Genomic DNA, 14,662 nt, shown 5'->3' on the forward strand with positions numbered 1-14,662 from the left:
CCTTGATATGTGTGTTAAGTGATTTCAGAGATTACAAGGCAGGAATGGCTCAGAGGATGGAAAAGAAGCATGCAAAAGTGGAAGGAATACAAGAAGTTCGAGAAATTGCTAAGTTGTCCAGCCTGACCTCTTCGCACTCAAACGGCTATAACTTTAGCTACGGAGGTCCAAATGATACGGTTCTAGTTGCGTTGGAAAGCTAATGTCCGGGGCTTCGATTTGATATATAATTTGTCATAGCTTCCCCAAAGCCAGGCGACACGAACGCGTCGGTCACGCGGACGCGTGACCTGGCAAAAACACAACCCATGCAAACGCATGGCCGACGCCTCCGTGTCACTTTGCCGCGAGCTGAACGTAACAGAAATCACTGGGGGCGATTTCTGGGCTGTTTCTGACCCAATTTTTAGCCCATAAAACCCAGATTAGAGGCTATAAAGTGGGGGAATGCATCCATTCATAAACAAGCTCACAATTCATAAATTTTAGTTTTAGATGTAGTTCTTAGAGAGAGAGGTTCTCTCCTCTCTCTTAGGATTTAGGATTAGGATTACTTTCAGGATTGTTTCTTTTTATCAGGTTCAATTTTCCTTTTATGTTTCCAATTTAATTTATGAACTTTTCCATGTTACATTTGATATCTTTATTAGTACAAATTGAGGTGTTTTAGTTTATGAATGTTTTATTCTATTTATGAATGCTTTTAATTTAATTTAGATATTTTCTTCCTTTTGGCTTGGGTTAAGTAATTGGTAACGCTTGAGCTGTCAAATAAAGCAGTGGTTGAAATTGGGAGTTGCTCCAATAACTGTAGTCTTTCCATAGGAATTGACCAGGACCTGAGGATTAAGCTAATTAATCCATTTGATTTACCTTCATAGTTAGAGGTTAACAAAGTGGGATTAAAATCCAATTCTCATCACAATTGATAAGGATAGGACTTCCAGTTCTAATACCTTGCCAAGAGTTTATTTCATTATTACTATTTTATTTTTCTTATCATTTAACATACTAGTTTTTTACTTTCAAAACCCTAATTTACAAGACTCATAACCAATAATAAGAACATACTTCACTGCAATTCCTTGAGAAGACGACCCGAAGTTTAAATACTTTGGTTATCAATTTTAAAGGGGTTTGTTACTTGTGACAACCAAAACTTTTGTAAGAAGGGTTGATTGCTTGGTTTAGTAACTATACTTGCAACGAGAATTTACTATAACTTTAAACCATCAATCTTCAGTTCTTTAATATTCACTCATACTTCAACCTGATGAATGTGATGATCCGTGACACTCATCATCATTCTCGCCTATAAATGCGTACCTGACAACCACTTCCGTTCTATCTGCAATAGCTTGAGCGTTTATCTCTTAGCCTCCTAGTTCAGATCAGAGTCGTCGTGGTATAAGCTAGAATTATTGGCGACCATTCTTGAGATCTGGAAATTCTAAACCATTTCTGTGGTATTCCGAGTAGGATCCGGGATGGGATGACTGTGACGAGCTTCAAACTCACGAGTGCTGGGCGTAGTGACAGACGCAAAAGGATTAATGGATCCTATTCCAACATGAGTGAGAACCGACAGATGATTAGCCGTGCGGTGACAGTGCATTTGGACCATTTTCACTGAGAGGACGGGAGGTAGCCATTGACAACGGTGATGCCCAACATACAGTTTGCATGGAAAGGAGTATGAATGATTGGATGAAAGTAATAGGAAAGCAGAGGTTCAGAAACAACAAGCATCTTCATACGCTTATCTGAAATCCCACCAATGAATTACATAAGTATTTCTATCTTATTTTATATTTTATTTATATTTTAATTATCAAAATCCCATTACCATTTGAATCCACCTGACTGAGATTTACAAGGATGACCATAGCTTGCTTCAAGCCGACAATCTTCATGGGATCGACCCTTACTCACGTAAGGTTTATTACTTGGATGACCCAGTACACTTGCTGGTTAGTTGTGCGAAATTGTGAAGAAGAATTGAGATTATGATTGTGCGTACCAAGTTTTTTTGGCGCCATTGAGATCACAATTTCGTGCACCGGTCTTCATCCAATTGGATAGTTATCTTGGGAAATAAGCTATTCATAATTGGATCTCCTCGGAACCTTGGAAGAGGAATGAGGAGATCATGCTAGAATTGCTTTCTCACATTGGATTAGATTGGGGTTTAGATGGATATAGTGACATATAATCCTACCAACACTTTAATCCATGAATTTGTGTGGTATAATCAGTGACCAAACTTCATCTCTTCCTATGAGCACTTAAATCAAGGAATTGAGCAATTGTTCATGCTTAGAGAGATTGGTGAGCCAAGGAATTGGGATCCAATCACTTAAGATTGCCAATCTCTCTAAGCATGAACAATTGATCAATTCCTTGATTGAAGTGCTCATGGGAAGAGATGGAGTTTGGTCACTGATTATACCACACAAATTCATAGATCAAAGTGTTGGTAGGATTACATGTCACTATATCCATCCAAACCCCAATCTAATCCAATGTGAGAAAGCAATTCTAGCATGATCTCCTCATTTCTCTTCCAAGGTTCCGAGGAAATCCAATTATGAATAGCTTCTTTCCCAAGATAACTATCCAATTGGATGAGGACTGAAAGCTTTCTAGAAAAATCAAGAGAAAAGAAAGAAGAAGATGAATGAAAACTAAAATTGATCCATTGAATTACACAGAGCTCCCTAACCCAATGAAAGGGGTTTAGTTGTTCATAGCTCTCAAAATGGAAATTACAATTGAAAGAGACATTGCCAAAAATTAAAGAATTGCATAAAACTCCACTCCACCGAAAAGTGAAAAATCAAAAAAAGAGAATAAGTCCTTTCAAACTTAAATTCAAAAATATTTATACACTTTGATCTTCAATCTCTGAATTGGGCTTTTGGCCTTGATGGAATTGGGTTGAAAATGGCTCCAATTGGTTTTCCTTGCTGTTGAGAAGAGATCTGTTTGAATTGTGAGTTCTGGTGCTTGACGTTGGAGTCAACGTTTGATGGCCAACATTGACTCAAACGCCTTTCAGAAGAAAACCAAAAAAAAAAAAAACCAGATACTTTGCTGTCATTGGCGTTTGACTCAACGTTGGAGGGCCAACGTTCTGCTTACCCATGCGTACACGTGCATTACGCTTAAGCGTGAAGTCTGTGATTTTGCTTGTTCACGCGTACGCGTTCACCACGCTCTCGCGTGAATTGCCCTTTTTCCCATCTACGCGTACGCGTCACTGATGCGTACGCGTCAATTCACGTTTTTCAACTTCAAATTCTGGGCTCCTCTTCACGGATGTTGGAGGCAATGTTTGGGCCAAAGATGGACCTCCAACATTCGTTTTTGAAGCGCACGCGTGACCCACGCGTACGCGTGGATGGTCAATTTTTGCCATTCCACGCGTGCGCATGACTCACGCTTGCGCGCGGATACAAAAATTTTACTTTTTCATGCGTGTACGTCGTAGACGTGATGTGTTGAAGTCGAATTTCAACACCGAACTCACCGGCAAGTTTACCGGGTCGCATCAAGTAGTAATTACTCACATGAGTGAGGTCGATCCCACAGGGATTGATGGATTGAGCAATTTTAGTTAGGTGGTTAATTTAGTTAAGCAAACAGTTGATGATTTGAGTGAAACTTGAATAGCAGAAGCTAAATTGCATGAAAATAAAGGGAGAGGGGAAATTGATAGAAAAGTAAAGTGCAGAAGAGTAAATTGCATGAAACTTAAATTGTAAGAAAGTAAAAGATCTGAATCTTAAAGAGCAAGTAATGTAAATGACTGAAGCTTAGATTGCAAGAAATGTAAATAGCTAAAGCTTAGAGTGCAAGAAATGTAAATTGCTTGAATAGTAAAGGATGTGGGAGCTGGGATTTAGAATTTAACAAAGAGAATGTAAAGAGAGATTAAGCAGAGAAGTAGAAGATGAACTAAGCTGCTGAAGATCTAAACAGAAAAGTAAAATTGCTTGAAGAACAAAACAGAAAGTAAACTTAGCTCAATAGCAAAATCTAAAAGAAAAATTGAAGATCCAAGAGGAGCAATGAGATTAGAACAAGGATCTAGATCTCAATTACACCCTTGATCAAACAGAAAATAAATTGTAGCAGAAATGTAAATGAAACAGGAAATAAAACTCAGATCAAATTCTTATAACAATTGATAAGAGAGGTAAAATATGATTCTCAAACTTAGAATCAATGGAGCTCTTCAATCTCAATTCAAATTCCAAGAACAGATAGCAAGAGTTGCAGAAGAAATGAAAATGAAGGCAGAAAGCTAAATCCAATTCCAAATCCTTAGAATTATGCAGAAGAAAACAAAGATGAATTGCAGATCAAGGATTGAAATAGAATTCCTTCAATCTCAATCCAAAATTCAAAAACAGAAAATCGAAGTTGCCAAAGTAAGAACAAGGAGGAAGACAACTCAGCTCTCAATCCCAATTCCCAAATTCAAAATGAAAGCTAAAGTGAAAACTAAAATTTAGCTAAAAGGTAAAACAAAAATGAAAGAAGGTTTCCTCTAAATCAAACTAAGTCCTATTTATACACTTTCTAATTTTGGTTTTGGAATTTGGAGTGGGCTTTTTAAGTTGGTGAAGAAATGGATCCCAAATTGGTTTTTGATTTAAAATCAAATCATGGAGCATCTTCCAGGGGGGCGCTCGGTCAACTAACCCAACATAGCGCTACCCATTGCCTTTGGCCTTCAATTTTGTTTCTGTGTCGTGCCAAGCATTTGCACTCTAGCGCTCTGTTATGGGAACGGAGCGCCCCTCTCTTTGCTAGGTAACGGAGTGCCTCTCTCTTCGCTTCCTTGTAGCACTCCTTCCTTGCTATCATGTGCCTAGATCGAACCTTGCTAGCTTCATTTTGGACACTTTCCTTGCATACTAGCGCTCCTTCCCGCTCTTGGTTCATGGGTTTGAATCCTGGCTCCTTCACTAGCAATTGTCGCATCATAATTTTCTTTGGAATGGAGCCCGATAAAGTTAACTAAGTTAACTGAGCACTATGCCTTTGCCTTGTTCCCTTGGGCGCTCAGTTACTTGTTTCAACGCAGCATCCTTGCCTTTATGCACTTGGCTTTGGTTGCTTGGTCTCTAGCGCTCAAATAGAGAGCGCTACGCTCAATTAGTGAGTGCTATGCCTTGGCCTCTTGATGCCCCTTTGGTGAGCGCCACGCTTTTGTGTCTTGGGTCACGCTTTTCAAAGCGTGGCCTAAAGTCCAAAGCGTGCTCTAACTTCAAAAGTGTGCCAAAATCCCTTTTGTCACCCTTTCTTCACCTACAAATAATCAAAACAACCAATCAAAGCATATCCAATTTCACAAGGTTTCTAAATTATTCAAAAACCAACTAATTCTAGCTTAAACCTTATGATTTTGTGTCAAATAATTTATGGTTGATTGAATTGACATAACCATGCAGATTCACTCCAAATCACTTACTTATGATGCAGGAAAGTGCATAAAACCTAAAGAAACAAGTGAGAAATGCTTGAAAAACTAGCATAAGATGACTTGTCATCACAACACCAAACTTAAATCTTGCTTGTCCCCAAGCAAGCACTAAACATAAAAGGAAATGAAATGAAACAGAGAAGTATGCATGTCCTTATTTAGCAGATAATTGAACTTGGTTCATGGGGTTTTATGCAGACAAATGTAGCTCATTTATTCCTTGCTGATAGATAAGAAATGTTTCCTCAAAGGTTCACTAGAGTTGCTGCTATAATGCCTTGCTTTTGATTGATCCCTTGCTTGCTTTTTCTTTCTTTCTTTTGCTTTAGAAAGCTTATTTATTAACGAAGGCTTGGTGGAAAATGTTGCAGCAGCCTTTTGGCTCAATTTTGCTCAACATTTCTTCACCACAGACACATGGCTCACAATTTCTTCCTAGGAACATTGATGCCCAGCTTCTCTTTGGATCACTAAATGTTTTGTAACTAGGTTGCTCTTGATATTGGACTTTTAGTTGGCAATCCCAAATCAATTGATCCAAGTGGCCAAGTTTTGAAATACTCCTCAGAACCTACTTGTCCAAGCATATCCTAGTACAAAAACACCACAGGCATATGTCCTAGGGTCCAAGCTATTGGTATCTAGCTTTATTGTTCGTTTCTTTGCCCATTCTAGGCTTTTCTCTTTCTTTTTCTTTCTTATTTGGTTTCATTCTCAAAGGTTATTTATTGATAACAAACTTTATAGCAGCAAACTAATTCACACTTCAAAGAGCATGTTATTATGCAGCTTTTGTTATTTGAGCTAACCATTAAATCCAACAAATACCACCACTGAATTCTCATTCTAATTTCTACAACATTGGACAATCACTTTTCTAAATCAAACATTTTTCTTTTATTTATGCAGAAGGGAACAAAATAGAATTTTAAGCTAATGAGTTATGACAAGCATAATGCAGGCTAGCATTCTTAGCAACCATTTACACTTGCACCTAATTAAACACTTCAGCAAAGCATATAGGAATCTCCAAATTAAAATACTTCAAAGCAACAAGGATTAACTGTCAATACAACCTGTTGGGAATGTCTCTCAGCCTTTCCTTCTGTCATTATTATTTCTCTCAGTTGTACTTCCTTTGGACAATGATGCTTCTCAAGCCCTTAGGCAACTGGTTAGTATGCAAGATTTTGCTTGTAAGCATCTTTAACTTATTTTTGGTGTGTGAACACCAAACTTAGTTCCCTGCCAATGTTTTTTATGCAACCAGTCAACCACATATATATGTATGACACCTTATGCCTTTGCTGAAGGTCACAAAACTAAAACTAGAAAACAAACAATGGTTAAATAGTTTCTCTGATTGCTTGGAGCTAGCCACTGATTATGCAGAAGGTGAAAATGTGTTTTCAAATGAGATTTTGGTGGAACACCAAACTTAGCATTATTCATTCTCCATTGAATTGTTTTGGTGTGCAACACCAAACTTAGCTCCTTACAATACAGATAACACTACTCAACCTATTTATTGAAATAGTTGGAAAAAAAAACTACCTCTGGTTGGGTTGCTTCCCAACAAGCGCTCTTTTAATGTCACTAGCCTGACATCCTTCATTATTTTTCAGCTCAGGTTCTGAACTTACTTTTCTTTGTCCTATTGGCCTCCCAACTAATGCTTTGCCCTGTGACCATTTGCTGTGAAATGGCATTTTGTTGCTTCATCTAGCAATTCAAGGCTTCCATAAGGGAAGACCTTTGTCACCAAGTAAGGGCCAGTCCATTTGGATTTGAGCTTGCCAGGGAAGACTTTGAGCCTGGAGTTATATAAGAGTACTTACTGTCCTGGTTTGAACTCCTTCCTCGAGATCTTCTTGTCATGCGACCTCTTAGCTTTTTCCTTGTATATCTTGGCATTTTCATAGGCTTCTAGCCTAAACTCATCCAACTCATTTAGTTGCAGTATCCTCTTCTCTCCTGCTGCTTGAGAATCAAGGTTGAGGAGTGATGAGCGGATAATTTATACGCTTTTTGGCATTGTTTTTACATAGTTTTCAGTATGATTTAGTTAGCTTTTAGTATATTTTTATTAGTTTTTAATTAAAAATCACATTTCTGGACTTTACTATGAGTTTGTGTGTTTCTCTACGATTTCAGGTATTTTCTGGCTGAAATTGAGGGACCTGACCAAAAATCAGATTCAGAGGTTGAAGAAGGACTGCAGATGCTGTTGGATTCTGACTTCCCTGCACTCAAAGTGGATTTTCTGGAGCTATGGAACTCCAAATGGCACGCTTCCAATTGAGTTGGAAACTAGATATCCAGGGCTTTCCAGAAATATATATTAGTCCATATTTGTTCCGAGTTTAGATGATACAAACTGGCGTTGAACGCCAGTTCCATGTTGCAGTCTGGCGTTCAGCACCAGAAACAAGTTGTAAAGTGGAGTTCAACGCCAAAAACACGTTACAAACTGGCGTTCAACTCCAAGAATGACCTCTCCACATGTAAACTTCAAGCTCAGCCCAAGCACACACCAAGTGGGCCCCGAAAGTGGATTTCTGCATCATTTACTCATTTCTGTAAACCCTAGTAACTAGTTTAGTATAAATAGGTCTTTATGCTATCTTTGTAAGGGATCTTTTATTAGTTTTATGCTATCTTAGACTTTCACGGGGGCTGGACATTCGGCCATGCCTGGACCATTATCACTTATGTATTTTCAAACGCTAGAGTTTCTATACTCCGTAGATTAAGGTGTGGAGCTCTGCTGTTCCTCATGAATTAATACAAAGTACTACTGTTTATCTATTCAATTCAAGCTTATTCATATTCTAAGATATCCATTCGCACCCAAGAACATGATGAATGTGATGATTATGTGATGCTCATAATCATTCTCACCTATGAACGCGTGCCTGACAAACACTTCCGTTCTACATGCAAACAAGCTAGAATGAGTATATCTTGGATATCTAATACAGAGGACCGAGTCCGAGATATTGGAACCCATGGTATAAGTTAGAACCCATGGATGGCCATTCCTGAGATCCAGAAAGTCTAAACGTTGTCTGTGGTATTCCGAGTAGGATCCGGGAAGGGATGGCTGTGACGAACTTCAAACTCGCAAGTTCTGGGCGTAGTGACAGACGCAAAAGGAGGGTAAATCCTATTCGAGTATGATCGAGAACCTCCAGATGATTAGCCATGCAGTGACAGCGCATCGGACCATTTTCACAGAGAGGATGGGAAGTAACCATTGACAACAGTGATGCCCTACATACAGCTTGCCATGGAAAGGAGCAGGAAGGATTGGATGAAGACAGCAAGAAAGCAAAGGTTCAGAGGGACGAAAGCATCTCTATACGCTTATCCGAAATTCTCACCAATGAATTACATAAGTACCACTATCCTATTTTATATTTTATTTATTTTCATCCACTATAATTCCTTAAAACAATTTAATCTGCCTGACTGAGATTTACAAGATGACCATAGCTTGCTTCATACCAACAATCTCCGTGGGATTCGACCCTTACTCACGTAAGGTATTACTTGGACGACCCAGTGCACTTGCTGCTTAGTTGCGCGAAGTTGTGAAGTTATGTTTGGACCATGGTATTGTGCACACGCTTTTGGAGCCATTGCCCGGGAATCAATTTCGAACAACAATTTCACATCTAGATCACAATTTCGCACACCAAGTTTTTGGCGCCGTTGCCGGGGATTGTTCGAGTTTGGACAACTGACGGTTCATCTTGTTGCTTAGATTAGGTAATTTTATTTTATTTTTAAGCTTTTTATTTCTTATTTTCGAAAATAATACAAAAAAAGAAAATTTCTTCTTTTTTCGTTTTTCCAAAATTTATTTTCGAAAAATTCAAGAAAAAAATTTACAAAATCATAAAATCAAAAAAATATTTTTTGTGTTTCTTGCTTGAGTATAGAGTCAACTTTTAAGTTTGGTGTCAATTGCATCTTTTTAATTTTCTAAAAATTATTTTCGAAAATTTCAAGCATTGCATTCTTCATGATCTTCAAGTCGTTCTTGGCCAGTCTTCTTCTTTGATCTTCATATTTTCTTGTTTTGTGTCTTTTCTTGTTTTTCATATTCATTCTTGAATTATTAATGTCTAAAGAATAAAAATTTTTTAAGTTTGGTGTCTTGCATGTTTTCTTTTCTTGAAAATTTTTCAAAAATAAGTTCTTGGTGTTCATCTTGACATTCAAAGTGTTCTTGGTGTTCATCTTGACATTCATAGTGTTCTTGCATGCATCACATGTTTTGATCCAAAATTTTCATGCATTGAGTCTTTTTGATGTTTTTCTCTTTCATCATTAAAAATTCAAAAATAAAAAAAAAATATCTTTCCCTTTTTCACTCATAAATTTTCGAAAATTTGAGTTGACTTTTTCAAAACTTTTTAAAATTTAGTTGTTTCTTATGAGTCAAATCAAATTTTCTATTTAAAAATCTTTTCTTTTCAAAATCTTTTTCATTTTTCTTATTTATTTTCGAAAATTTTAAAAATATTTTTCAAAAATCTTTTTCTTAATTTTATCTCATAATTTTCGAAAATATTATCAACAATTAATGTTTTGATTCAAAAATTTCAAATTTGTTACTTTCTTGTTAAGAAAGATTCAAACTTTAAGTTCTAGAATCATATCTTGTGATTACTTGTGAGTCAAGTCATTAATTTTGATTTTAAAATTCAAATCTTTTTCAAAACTAATTTTAATCATATCTTTCTATCATATCTTTTTAAATAATATCCTTTTCAAAAAAAAAATTTGATTTTAAAATATCTTTTCTAACTTCTTATCTTCTTATCTTTTCAAAATTGATTTTCAAATCTTTTTTAACTAACTAATTGACTTTTTGTTTGTTTCTTATCTTTTTCAAAACCACCTAACTACTCTTCCTTCTCTAATTTTCGAAAATACCTCCCTCTTTTTCAAAAATTTTTTTTAATTAATTAATTATTTTAAATTTTAATTTTAATTTTATTTCCCCTTTAATTTTCGAAAATCATCAACTCCTTTTTAAAAATAATTTTCAAAAATTTCTCTCTCTCATCTTCTTCTATTTATTTAATTACTTACTAACACTTCTCTTCATCTCATATCTCTGCTCCTATCCTTACCCTTGTGTTTGGATTATCCATTCTTCTTCACTCATATTCCCTTTCTTTTTCTACTAACAATAAGGAACCTCTTTACTGTGACATAGAGGATTCCTCTTCTTTTCTTGTTCTCTTCTCTTTTATATGAGCAGGAACAAGGAAAAAGGCATTCTTGTTGAAGTTGATCCAGAACCTGAAAGGACTCTGAAGAGGAAGCTAAGATAAGCTAAAATACAACAATCCAGAGATAACCTTAGAGAAATTTTCGAAAAGGAAGAGGAGATGGCAGCCGAAAATAATAATAATGCAAGGAGGATGCTTGGTGATTATACTACACCTACTTCCAAGTTTGATGGAAGAAGCATCTCAATCCCCACCATTGGAGCAAACAATTTTGAGCTGAAACCTCAATTAGTTGCTCTAATGCAACAGAACTGCAAATTTCATGGATTTCCATCAGAAGATTCCTATCAGTTTTTAACTGAGTTCGTGCAGATCTGTGAGACTGTTAAGACTAATGGGGTAGATCCTGAAGTCTACAGGCTCATGCTTTTCCCTTTTGCTGTAAGAGACAGAACTAGAACATGGTTGGACTCACAACCTAAAGATAGCCTGAACTCTTGGGATAAGCTAGTCACGGCCTTCACGGCTAAGTTCTTTCCTCCTCAAAAGCTGAGCAAGCTTAGAGTAGTTGTTCAGACCTTCAAGCAAAAAAATGGTGAATACCTCTATGAAGCTTGGGAAAGATACAAGCAGATGACCAAAAGGTGTCCTCCTGACATGCTTTCAGAATGGACCATTATGGTCTGTCTGAGTTCTCCAAGATGTCACTGGACCATTCTGTAGGTGGATCCATTCACCTAAAGAAAACGCCTGCAGAAGCTTAAGAACTTATTGACATGGTTGCAAATAATCAATTTATGTATACTTCTGAGATAAATTCCGTGAATAATGGGACGCCTCAGAAGTAAAGAGTTCCTGAAATTGATGCTCTGAATGCCATATTGGCTCAGAACAAAGTGTTGACTCAGCAAGTCAACATGATTTCCCAAAGTGTGAATCGATGGCAAAATGCATCCAACAGTACTAAAGAGGCATCTTCTGAAGAAGAAGCTTATGATTCTGATAACCCTACAATAGTAGAGGTAAACTTCATGGGTGAACCTTATGGAAACACCTATAATTCATCATGGAGAAATCATCCAAATTTCTCATGGACGGATCAACAAAAGCCTCAACAAGGCTTTAATAATGGTGGAAGGAATAGGCTCAGCAATAGCAAGCCTTTTCCATCATCTTCTCAGCAACAGACAGAGAACTCTGAACAAAATACCTCTAATTTAGCAAACTTAGTCTCTGATCTGTCCAAGGCCACTTTAAGTTTCATGAGTGAAACAAGGTCCTCCATAAGAAATTTGGAGGCACAAGTGGGCCAGCTGAGTAAGAAAATCACTGAAACACCTCCTAGTACTCTCCCAAGCAATACAGAAGAGAATCCAAAGAGAGAGTGTAAGGCCGTTGATATAACCATCATGGCCGAACCTACAGGGGAGGAAGAGGACGTGAATCCCAGTGAGGAAGACCTCCTGGGACGTCCAGTGATCAACAAGGAGTTTCCCTTTGAGGAGCCAAAGGAATCTGAGGCTCATCTAGAGACCATAGAGATTCTATTGAACTTCCTTATGCCCTTCATGAGCTCTGATGAGTATTCTTCTTCTGAAGAGAATGAGGATGTTACTGAAGAGCAAGTTGCCAAGTACCTTGGTGCAATCATGAAGCTAAATGCCAAATTATTTGGTAATGAGAATTGGGAAGATGAACCTCCCTTGCTCATCAATGAACCAAGTGATCTGGATCAACTGACATTGCCTCAGAAGAAACAGGATCCTAGAAAGTGCTTAATACCTTGTACCATAGGTACCATGACCTTTGAGAAGGCTCTGTGTGACCTTGGGTCAGGGATAAACCTCATGTCACTCTCTGTAATGGAGAAACTGGGAATCTTTGAGGTGCAAGCTGCCAGAATCTCATTAAAAATGGCAGACAACTCAAGAAAACAGGCTTATGGACAAGTAGAGGACATGCTAGTAAAGGTTAAAGGCCTTTACATCCCTGTTGATTTCATAATCCTAGACACTGAGAAGGATAAAGATGAATCCATCATCTTTGGAAGACCTTTCCTAGCCACAGCAGGAGCTGTGATAGATGTTAACAGAGGAGAATTAGTCCTTCAATTGAAGGGGACTACCTTGTGTTTAAGGCCCAAGGCTATCCTTCTGTGACAATGGAGAGGAAGCATGAAAAGCTTCTCTCAGTACAGAGTCAACCAAAGCCCCCACAATCAAACTCTTAGTTTGGTGTTGGGAGGCCTCAGCCAAACTCAAAGTTTGGTGTTGAATCCCCACATCCAAACTTTAAGTTTGGTGTTGGGAGTCTATAAAATTGACCTGATCACCTGTGTGGCTCCATGAGAGCCCACTGTCAAGCTATTGACATTAAAGAAGCGCTTGTTGGGAGGCAACCCAATTTTTGTTTATCTAATTCTATTTTTATTTTTATTGTTCTTTTATCTTTTATTAGGTTCATGATTATGTGGAGTCACAAAATAAATACAAAAATTAAAAACAGAATCAAAAACAGCAAAAGAAAAATCACACCCTGGAGGAAGGACTTACTGGCGTTTAAACGCCAGTAAGGAGCATCTGGCTGGCGTTCAACGCCAGAACAGAGCATGGATCTGGTGTTGAATGCCAGAAACAAGCAACATCCTGGCATTTAAACGCCAGGAATACACCCTGAGAAGAGCTGGCGCTAAACGCCAGAAACAAGCATAGAACTGGCGTTCAACGCCAGAAACATGCTGCATATGGGCGTTGAACGCCCAGAACAAGCAACAATTCAGCGTTTAAATGCCAGAATTGCATGCAAAGGCGTTTTACATGCCTAATTGGTGCAGGGATGCAATTCCTTGACACCTCAGGATCTGTGGATCCCACAGGATCATCTCAGCATCTGTGGACCCCACAGGATCCCCACCTACCTCCACTCATACTCTTCACTCTTCTCAACATTCATCCTCTCTTCCCAATAAGCACCCTTCCCCAAAACCCTTCACCAATCACCTCAAACTCTCTTCCCTATTACCCCTTCACCACTCACATCCATCCACTCTTCCCCATAAACCCCACCTACCTTCAAAATTCAAAATCACTTTCCCACCCAAACCTACCCAAAATGGCCGAACCTACCCCCTCTCCCCTCACTATATAAACCACTCCATCCCTCCTTCATTTCCACACAACACAACCCTCTCTTCTATACCTTGGCCAAATACACCTCCCCCCACTCTCCTCCATATCTTCTCTTCTTCTTCTTCTTTTCTTTCTTCTCTTTCTCGAGGGCGAGCAATATTCTAAGTTTGGTGTGGTAAAAGCATAAGCTTTTTGTTTTTCCATTACCATTGATGGCACCTAAGACCGGAGAAACCTCTAGAAAAGGGAAAGGAAAGACAAAAGCTTCCACCTCCGAGTTATGGGAGATGGAAAGATTCATCTCCAAAACCCATCAAGACCACTTCTATGATGTCGTGACCAAGAAGAAGGTGATCCCCGAGGTCCCTTTCAAACTCAAGAAAAATGAGTATCCGAAAATTCGACATGAGATCCAAAGAAGAGGTTGGGAAGTTCTAACCAACCCCATTCAACAAGTCGGAATCCTAATGGTTCAAGAATTCTATGCCAATGCATGGATCACTAGGAACCATGATCAAAGTAAGAACCCGAACCGAAAGAAGTATCTTACCATGGTTCGGGGGAACTACTTAGATTTCAGTCCGGAAAATGTAAGGCTGGCGTTCAACTTGCCAATGATGGAAGAAAATGCACGTCCCTACACAAGAAGAGTCAACTTTGATCAAAGGTTGGACCAAGTCCTCATGGACATATGTGTGAAAGGAGCTCAATGGAAGATTGACTCAAAAGGCAAATCGGTTCAACTGAGAAGATTGGACCTTAAGCCTGTAGCTAGAGGATGGTTGGAGTTCATTCAA

The 14,662-nt window shown here is 38.2% G+C and overlaps 1 non-coding gene across 1 annotated transcript; it reads right to left on the bottom strand.

Moving 5' to 3' along the window:
• Positions 1-11,292: 11,292 nt before the first annotated feature.
• Positions 11,293-11,400, bottom strand: LOC112753147 (small nucleolar RNA R71). Its single transcript, XR_003177544.1, has one exon. It is a non-coding gene; the product is annotated as a small nucleolar RNA R71 (small nucleolar RNA).
• Between the last annotated feature and the right edge of the window lie 3,262 nt (positions 11,401-14,662).

Source organism: Arachis hypogaea, chromosome 15 (genome assembly GCF_003086295.3).
Source record: "Arachis hypogaea cultivar Tifrunner chromosome 15, arahy.Tifrunner.gnm2.J5K5, whole genome shotgun sequence".
NCBI classification, from domain to species: domain Eukaryota; kingdom Viridiplantae; phylum Streptophyta; class Magnoliopsida; order Fabales; family Fabaceae; genus Arachis; species Arachis hypogaea.